Below are 8,864 nucleotides of genomic sequence, written 5' to 3'. Positions count from 1 at the left end.
CTGTAGAAAACACTGAATGAATCCTTAGGAGTATTTGTTATTATTATTATTTATTTGAAAGAGAGAGAGAGCACAAGGGGGCAGAGGAAGAAGCAGACTCCTCACTGAGCAGGGAGCCCAATCTGGGGCTCCATTCCAGGACTCTGGGATCAAGACCTGAGCCGAAGGCAGATGCTTAATGACTGAGCCACCCAGGTGCCCATGAATCCTTGGTAGTATTGAGGAGAAAACTCACATCCAGAGGTTAGGCAACCTGTTTATGATTATACAGCTGTCTGATGGTGGCCTTAGGACTAGAGCCCAGTACTCTCATTTCCCCAAACAGTCATTTTCCTATTATTAGGTGGGATCATTGGGCAGCAAGCTTTTTACCTGATGTAGGCATTATGTTTCAGGGAATATTATCAGAATGCAGTATATATGCACGCAAAGACTCTTTTCCCTTCTATAAAATAAAACTATCATCTTCTACTGCTTCCAAAAAGCTTAAATGGATGAGTTTTTACAGATTCTTTATGATGATAATAAGGTTCTAGTTTATTTCAAATATTATCCTGCTTGGAATTAAGTAGAATTACTTAATTCAATTAACTTCTGTGGACATAGTTATAAATTCAGTAACATATTTTAATATAACATGCTATGTTCATCCCCTATGTATTTATTGAGCACTTGTTAAGGATAGAGCCCTCTGCTGGGCAATGAAGATACAATGTGTGGAACACATGGTTGTCTGCAAAAGAGATTTTACTTTGCACGGAGAGACAAAAAAGATTTAGAAACTGTCAACTAAACCTGAAAGGCAAGTAGGGTTCGGGAAAAGGAATGGAATTTAGGCAGCAAGAAAATCATAAAAAGAATTGTGTTTACTACAGACTAGGGAAGGATCAAAGGCTATTCAGGCCTCAAAATTACATCTGTGGAATTCAAAAAGACCTACAAAGCACAGGAGAAGAAGAAGGAAGAGGAGGGGGATAAAGGAGAGAGGAAGTGGAAGAAGAGGGGGAGAGGAAGAAATAGAGGAGGAGGATGAAGGAGAGGACAAAAATAATTCCTCCTCTCCCCCCAGCAGCACCCAGCTGCCCCACTTTTGTGTGCTCCTAATATCCTAGGCACACCCCAGTTTGCCATCGTTTTAATACTCTGTAATACTCTGTTTATTTGTGTGTTCAATCAAAGTTTTTTGATCTCATGTAGGTAATTAACCAATTGCCCTTCAGTTCTTATCTTTTCCATGCCAAACAGGGTGCCAGGCATATAGTAAGTACAGGGTCAATATTAGTTAAATGAATTATTAAGGCATGAAAATACTTCAGGAGGGGGAATTATTTATCGTCATTATGTTTATTCCTACAAATGTAATCCTTACTCATTAGCCATCTGAGAGTTTGGGTTTGCATCATGTTCCTCAGCAACATTTGATCTGGCAGTAGGGTCAGTCAGAGAGTACATGCAAACTCAGGTTCACCATGACTTTCAGTGACCCACAATAGCCAGAGTCTCTCTTTCCACACTACTATGACAGAACCCCTAGTATAAACTATTGATTTTAGTTAATAACAGTATTGGTTCATCAATTGGAACAAATATACTACCCCTGTGTGAAATTTTAATAATAGAGAAAATTGTGGGGAGCTGCTCAATTTTCTATAAACCCAGAACTGCTCTAAAAATAAGTCTATTAATTTAAAAAAAATCTAGTGCACATACGTTTACTTCTGATCTAAAACTTAAGCATGTTGAATTTTGTGGGTGTAGTATACTTCAAGTGCACGTTTCTAAATCCGGGAACTAGATATCTTAAATTCGACTATATAAAATGTTGAGCTTTGTGACAATAACATATTTTTGTTGTTACTAGGGTAGTTGAAAAACAAGTACAACTAGCAATAAGTTTAAAGTGATTTATATTCCCATACAATCTTGATAGTTTAAAGTAGGTACTGGTGCTTCCCTTTTATAGTTGAGGAAACAGGCTTGGAGATTTGAGGTCAAACGTCACACAACCAGCAAGCAGCAAGTCAAAATTCAAACCCAGTCACTTTTCTTAACATCCATGCTGTTTTTAACAATATAAAGCATATATAAATATATAAATACAAGGACATTTGGGCCTAACTCTTCAGTTACTTGATAGACAGCCTGGCCTGCATACCCTATGTACCAGGGAACCATCTATGTCCTCAAAATACTGACTTATTTATTAAACAATGTTCTGCCAAAGGGTCACCATTTAAATAATGAAAGCAATAAATCAATGGACACATTTCTGGATGAAACACTGTTTGTTAATTCCCCTTGATTTATTCACAGTCATTTCTAACTAATATTTATACCAGAGAGAATTCCCATTCCAATCAAGCAGCTATGATTCTAGCAGTGATTAGCCAGCTGATCACCTTCAGCTCAGCGCAGAGCTCTCAATGTTATGGGGGTGATAATATACAGATGGATGATCCAGGTGAGATTACAACAGAGAGTCCTACAGAGAGTGTAGGACTTTCTTCGTCCTAACTTCAGATATGACATTTTTGGCATATTAAAATTCCCTACTCAGGGACACCTGGGTGGCTCAATCGGTTAAGCGTCTGCCTTGGTCTCAGGTCATGATCTCAGGGATCGAGCCCCACATTGGGCTCCCTGCTCAGCTGGGAGCTTTCTTCTCCTTCTGCCTGCTGCTCCCCCTGCTTGTACACTCTCTCTCTCTCTGACAAATAAATAAATAAAATCTTTAAAAAAAAAAATCTTTCCCTACTCAGTGCAATATATGTGTATTGTAGCCCAAGTGTCCCTGAGATTCATTTGTGTTGGCTTTTGCATGTGTGCCCTTTAAGGACTGGGAATGTCTTTTCTTATCAAGTATTGTTAAAAGAATTTCACCATGACTGGGAAAATGGGAAATGAAAGCAAAACAAGACAACACAGTAACGGCAAGGCAGAGATAGTCCCAGGAGAACTAACATTACATTTTCAGGTTAAAAAATGTTTCAATACCAACTTTATGAAAATTGACGCTTTTGTTATACTCTATCTTATGTTATTTTATTAATTTTTTCCCGTTAATGGCATTGCAAAGCAATTATGGAAATGACAAACATAATTTCCAGGCAACAGATCCTGGTAAATGCTTAGAATTTTTGTGGTTAACACTAAGATAGAATATATATCTTTCTTTTTTATTAAAGTAAGAATCTATTATTATTATTACTGAATATACTCTATAATAGAATTTGAGATCTAGTGTCAGAGTTCTACGCCGACTTCCAAAATTTTATTTTTTAATTTTTATTTGAATTCAACTTAGTTAACATACAGTGCACTATTAGTTTCAAGGCTAGAGTTCAGTGATTCATCAGTTGAATATAACACCCAGCGCTCATTACATCCAATGCCCTCCTTAATGCCCATCACCCAGTTACCCCACCCCCCCACCCACCACCCCTCCAGCAACCCTCAGTTGGTTTGCTATAGTTAAGAGTCTCTTAAGGTTTGCCTCCCTCTCTGTTTTTATCTTATTTTCCCAAACATCTTAAAAGAATTCCTCAGGTAAACCATATAAACTCTAGCTGTTTCAACTTAGTTTTCTTACTTTAAAATTTAAATAATAGGTACGCCTGGGTGGCTCAGTTAAGTATCTGCCTTCGGCTCAGGTCAGGACTGAGCCCTACATTGGGCTACTTGCTCAGCAGGGAGCCTGCTTCTCCCCCTGCTTGGCTCTCTCTCTCTCTCTCTCTGGCAAATAAATAAATAAAATCTTTTAAAAAATAATAAAATAAAATTTAAATAATAATGTAACTTATTGCCTTGAGAAAATATCCAAACCTAGTATCTTAACATTCAAAACCCATTTCTATCCACTTGCTTTCTCCATACTGACCACATTTCTCTTGGTGTCTCCTCACCTCACTCCCAGACTCCTACTGAGCCAAGAACAGCCAGTTGTATAGGCTCTCCTACACCCATGGCCATGGAGCTCAGCTTCCGGGAGGACTGTCTCACTCCCTGCCTTCTTGCCTTAATTGTTCTACCTGCTAGCCATTGTCTTTTTTTTATTGACCACTTGACTTCTTAATTTCTTTTGTCTTTCAAAACACTCCTCTCAGAAATACCTCCTCTGTAAACCGTCTCTCCTTTGAGATTTATATCTAAGTGGACACACTTAGATGCCTACCTAGCACTCATTCTCTGCTTCTGCCTTCCTAACAACACTCATTTTGTCCTCTTCAAATTCTGGTTTCTCTGATTGTCATTCCTTGATATTTCAGATGAGGATGTTTGAGTCAGAGGTAGAAGGAAGAGATCTCGGTTGGGAAGGTGATATTCTGTATCTGCTTATGGGAGATCAGAGGTGCACTGGTCTGGATTACTGAAGTGAGAGAGACCTAGGTTGAAATCTCAATTCTACTATTTACTGGCTGTGTAATCTCTAACAAATTTACTTTCCTGAGTTCTAGTTTTATAGCATTACAATGAAGATTGTATGGTCACTTTTATAGGATTATTATGAGGAGTAATTTTTACTAAAGGTCTAGAATTGTTCTTGGTACCTAAAAAGAGACAGATCTTATACACAGAGGTATGGATAATCACTCTTCCTGAAGTATTTTCAATAAAACTCCTCAATCTTGTAGATCTTTTAGCTGTAATTAACTTTGCTCATCAATCTTCACATTGCTCTTTAGTCACTTATGTATCTGATATATAGACAGATGTAAAAGTATGCCATATCTATCACATACGTATATATAGTTATATATAAAGAGATACATAAATCCATATATATATGGACCATATATATATGTATTTATATGGTCATCTCTTTCTTCTCCCTTCTCTCTCGATAGATACATAGATAGATAGATAGATAGATAGATAGATAGATAGATAGATAGATAGATAGACAGATAGATCCAGAAAATGGAGATGGTATGGAGAAGTGCACTGTAGAAGATGAAGCCCCAGCTCTGGATGGACTGAGTTTAAATTCCAATTGTCTATGGCATCTGTTAGTAGGATGGCCTTGAGCAAGTCACTTAAGACTTCTGAACCTTGTTTTCTCTTTTGAAAGGTTAAGAAAATAGAATGTACCAGCCTGAGTTATTTCTAGGATTTAAGGTAACAATCTATGTGCCATGTGCCTGCAGGTATGTGCAGGTGTGCGGGGTGTATTTCCCCTAGGAACAACAGCTCAGTATTCACTACTTCCATGTTTGTGATGGCTTCATAGAACTACCACAAACAATGAGAATTGGCTATTTATATCTGTACATTAATTGCCTTGAGGATATTATTTACCTTTGTATATACCACTGTACTCTGACAAGCCTATTGTGTAACAAGGATTCAATTCATTCTTGTGGAAGAAAGCAAAGGAAAAATAGAGGAATGGAGAGAAGAGAGAAAGGACAGCAGGGACAGAATGGAAGATGACTGCATGAAAGATGGCTCTGAAGCTCATCACAAGGTTGACATGTGGCTAATGACTCTTTTCCCATCAAATTTGACTGCTAGGTTTTCATGGAAATGTTCCTTTTTAATACCTTTCATGCCTGGCATCCCAACTCACCATCCCTTCTCCTGAATGCCAAGTAGACCTCCACGTGCTTTCATTTTTCTTCTTGAAATATTTGCCACCATTTATAGCAACACCTTCTTTGTCTCGGTCATCTGTTTTTCCAGTTATGACAAGCTCTTGCTAAATCTGTAAATGAGCTCAGAGGATTCCTTCTTCCAGGATAATTCTTCATCTTTCTCCCTCTGCCTTGCACTTCATGCTAGAATTGCTTGTGCCCTGTCTACACATTATTTTTCTTTTCAAGCAAGCTGAGCAACAGACCAAAGGAGCTATTTAACAAGTAAAGCCATTTTGTGATCTATTGGAAGTCTCTGACTAAAAGTGATAGTAATAATAATTCCATGAGTAAAATGACAGCTACATGCTAGGTATCATATTGGACCTTTTACATACTCTTACGGGCTGAGTTGTGTCCCCATAAAATTCAGATATTGAAGTCCTAACCTCTAGTACTTCAAAATATGACAGGATTTGGAGATAGAGTCTTTACAGAGGTAATTAAGGTAAAATGAGGTTGTAAGGGTAGGCTCTAACCTAATATGACTCATGTCTTTATAGGAAGAGGAGGTAAGGACACAGACATGCACAGAAAAAAGACCATGGGAAGACAGATGGAATGAATGGCCATTTAAAAGCCAAGGGGAGGTATTCTAGAAGAAATCAACTCTGTTGGCACCTTGATCTGAGAATTCTAGTCTCCAGAACTATGAGGAAATAAATTTCTGTTGCTGAAGCACCCAGGCTGTGGTACTGTTATAGCAGCTACATATAAAGAACTAATACGTACACTTCATTCTATTTGTTTCCCGCTGCATCCTATAAAGAACAAAAAAGTATCATCCTCCCCTTTTTATAGAAACTGAAAGCAAGGCTCAAAAATAACATTTGAAGGATGCCATTTGAAGCAGAAAATCAACGCACTGATGAGTGTGACTAAATAGCAACTAGAAGCAGTAAGAATCTGGGGGTGCCTGGGTGGCACAGCGGTTAAGCGTCTGCCTTCGGCTCAGGGCGTGGTCCCAGCGTTATGGGATCGAGCCCCACATCAGGCTCCTCCGCTATGAGCCTGCTTCTTCCTCTCCCACTCCCCCTGCTTGTGTTCCCTCTCTCGCTGGCTGTCTCTGTCTCTGTCGAATAAATAAATAAAATCTTAAAAAAAAAAAAGCAGTAAGAATCTGAAGCAATAGGTTTGTAGTCTGATCCTCACATAATAAATATGCATTCTAGTTCCCTGTGTTATTTACTAAACTGATTCTAATTGTCTATTTTGTGCTAGGCTTTGTGATCTGTGCTGAGGATCCAGAGAGAACTAAAACATAGTTCTTGGACCACAGAAGCTCTTGGCCTTTTAGAGAAGATGCACACAAAATACATTCATTCATTCAATATACCGTATTGGATATATTCACTAAATCTAATTGTCACAAGTCTAGACACAGACCTGAGTAACTCTGCTGAGGAGAAATAAAAGCATTACAAAAGGACAGGCGGGCCCGCAGCCCTATAGTTGCAGTCGTGCTCCCCAAGTTCTCGTGTCCCTGCCAGCACCTCCCAGATGGCTTCCTAGAATTTCGACCCAGCCTCCACCAGCATTGCCACCACCCGCAAAGGAGCCAAGGCCAGCCAGAGCACTGCCCACTCCATGGGCAAGAGGCTACAGCAGGAGCGGATGATGCCTGGTAACAAAGGAATTTCTGTCTTCCCTGAACCGGGCAACCTTTTCAAATGAATAGGGACCATCCATGGAGCAGCCGGCACAGTATATGAAGATCTGAGGTATAAGCGCTCCCTGGAGTTCCCCAATGGGTACCCTTAAAACACATCCATGGTGCAATTACTCACACCCTGCTACCACCCCAACATGCACACCCAGGGTGACATCTGCCTGGACATCCCGGAGGACAAGTGGTCCACCCTGTATAATTGTCAGGACCATCCTGCTGTCCATCCAGAGCCTGCTAGGAGAACCCAACATTCACAGCCCTTTGAACACACATGCTGCTGAGCTCTGGAAAAAAAAAAAAAACCACAACTTTTAAAAAGTATCTGCAAGAAACCAACTCAAAACAGGTCTCCAGCCAAGAACCCTTACTTGTCCCTTGTGTTGTCTTTTTAGCTTCTCCTCACACGGTCTGCCCTTTACTTTATTTCTTCAAAGGACAGTATCTTAAGATGCGGTGTCATTTTTGTTTTCTGGTCGTTGTTTTTTTAAATCAGGTTTCTAGTTGAACCCTTGTCATAAATAATATTAAATAAATACATTCTGGGATTTAAAAAAAAAATAAAATAGGGGCGCCTGGGTGGCACAGCGGTTAAGCGTCTGCCTTCAGCTCAGGGCGTGATCCCAGCATTATGGGATTGAGCCCCACATCAGGCTCCTCTGCTATGAGCCTGCTTCTTCCTCTCCCACTCCCCCTGCTTGTGTTCCCTCTCTCGCTGGCTGTCTCTCTCTCTGTCGAATAAATAAATAAAATCTTTAAAAAAAAAATAAATAAAATAAATAAATAAATAAATAAAAAATAAAAATAAAAAAAAAATAAAATAAAAGGCCTGACAGATAAAATAATGACTCATCTGAGCCTTCAAGCATGAGGTGGTGTGACAGAACAATGGCTGATGACTTCTCAAATGGAGACAAGGACCTACGTTAGTTTTTTGTCACTAGCTGGTCAAATAGGCAGATAACCAGAGAAGTGTGAGTTCAGGCACCCCTGAGCCATTTCAGTTTCTCATCCAGACTAGCCTTGTTCTGACACGTTGCTCCCCTGATCACAGCATGGCTACTGCTTCCAGCAGAGTTACCTGCAAAGAGTGAAAACCCTGTCAATCCTGATGATAGACTGACTAACTGAACAACTGGCTTATACTTGCCCATTTATTTTTAATCTGAGCTGATAATACTACCAAGCTCTTCCCTTGGGAATGCATATGAAGATAAATGAGGTAATTTATGCCATAGGGTTCTGAACTCCTTAGAAGAAAAATGTTACAATAAATTTACAGTTATATTATATATTCTTTAATAAATATTTGATTGTATGTGCATAGAATATCTATGATCCCTTAAGAGATTTAGAGGAAGATAGCCAAGAAAAGACCTATAAGCCTTAAGCTGCCAAAACCCCAGAAGATGATTTAAGAAATGCAATAAGTAAGTAGGTTGACCTATTTCTCATTTTAAGGGCAGAAATAAAATTACCATTCCTATGCAGGAAAAGGCTTCTTTCCATGGTAAGTATGAGCAATATTAACACCAAGCTTTCTCTTTCTTCAGAAACATTTCTAAGTT

The 8,864-nt window shown here is 39.1% G+C and overlaps 1 pseudogene; it reads left to right on the top strand.

Moving 5' to 3' along the window:
• The first annotated feature begins 6,760 nt into the window (after positions 1-6,760).
• LOC103675335 lies at positions 6,761-7,804 on the top strand (annotated as a pseudogene).
• Positions 7,805-8,864: the final 1,060 nt, after the last annotated feature.

Source organism: Ursus maritimus, unplaced genomic scaffold (assembly GCF_017311325.1).
Source record: "Ursus maritimus isolate PB19 unplaced genomic scaffold, ASM1731132v1 scaffold_16, whole genome shotgun sequence".
NCBI lineage: Eukaryota > Metazoa > Chordata > Mammalia > Carnivora > Ursidae > Ursus > Ursus maritimus.
This window is presented reverse-complemented; position numbering and strand designations above follow the sequence as displayed.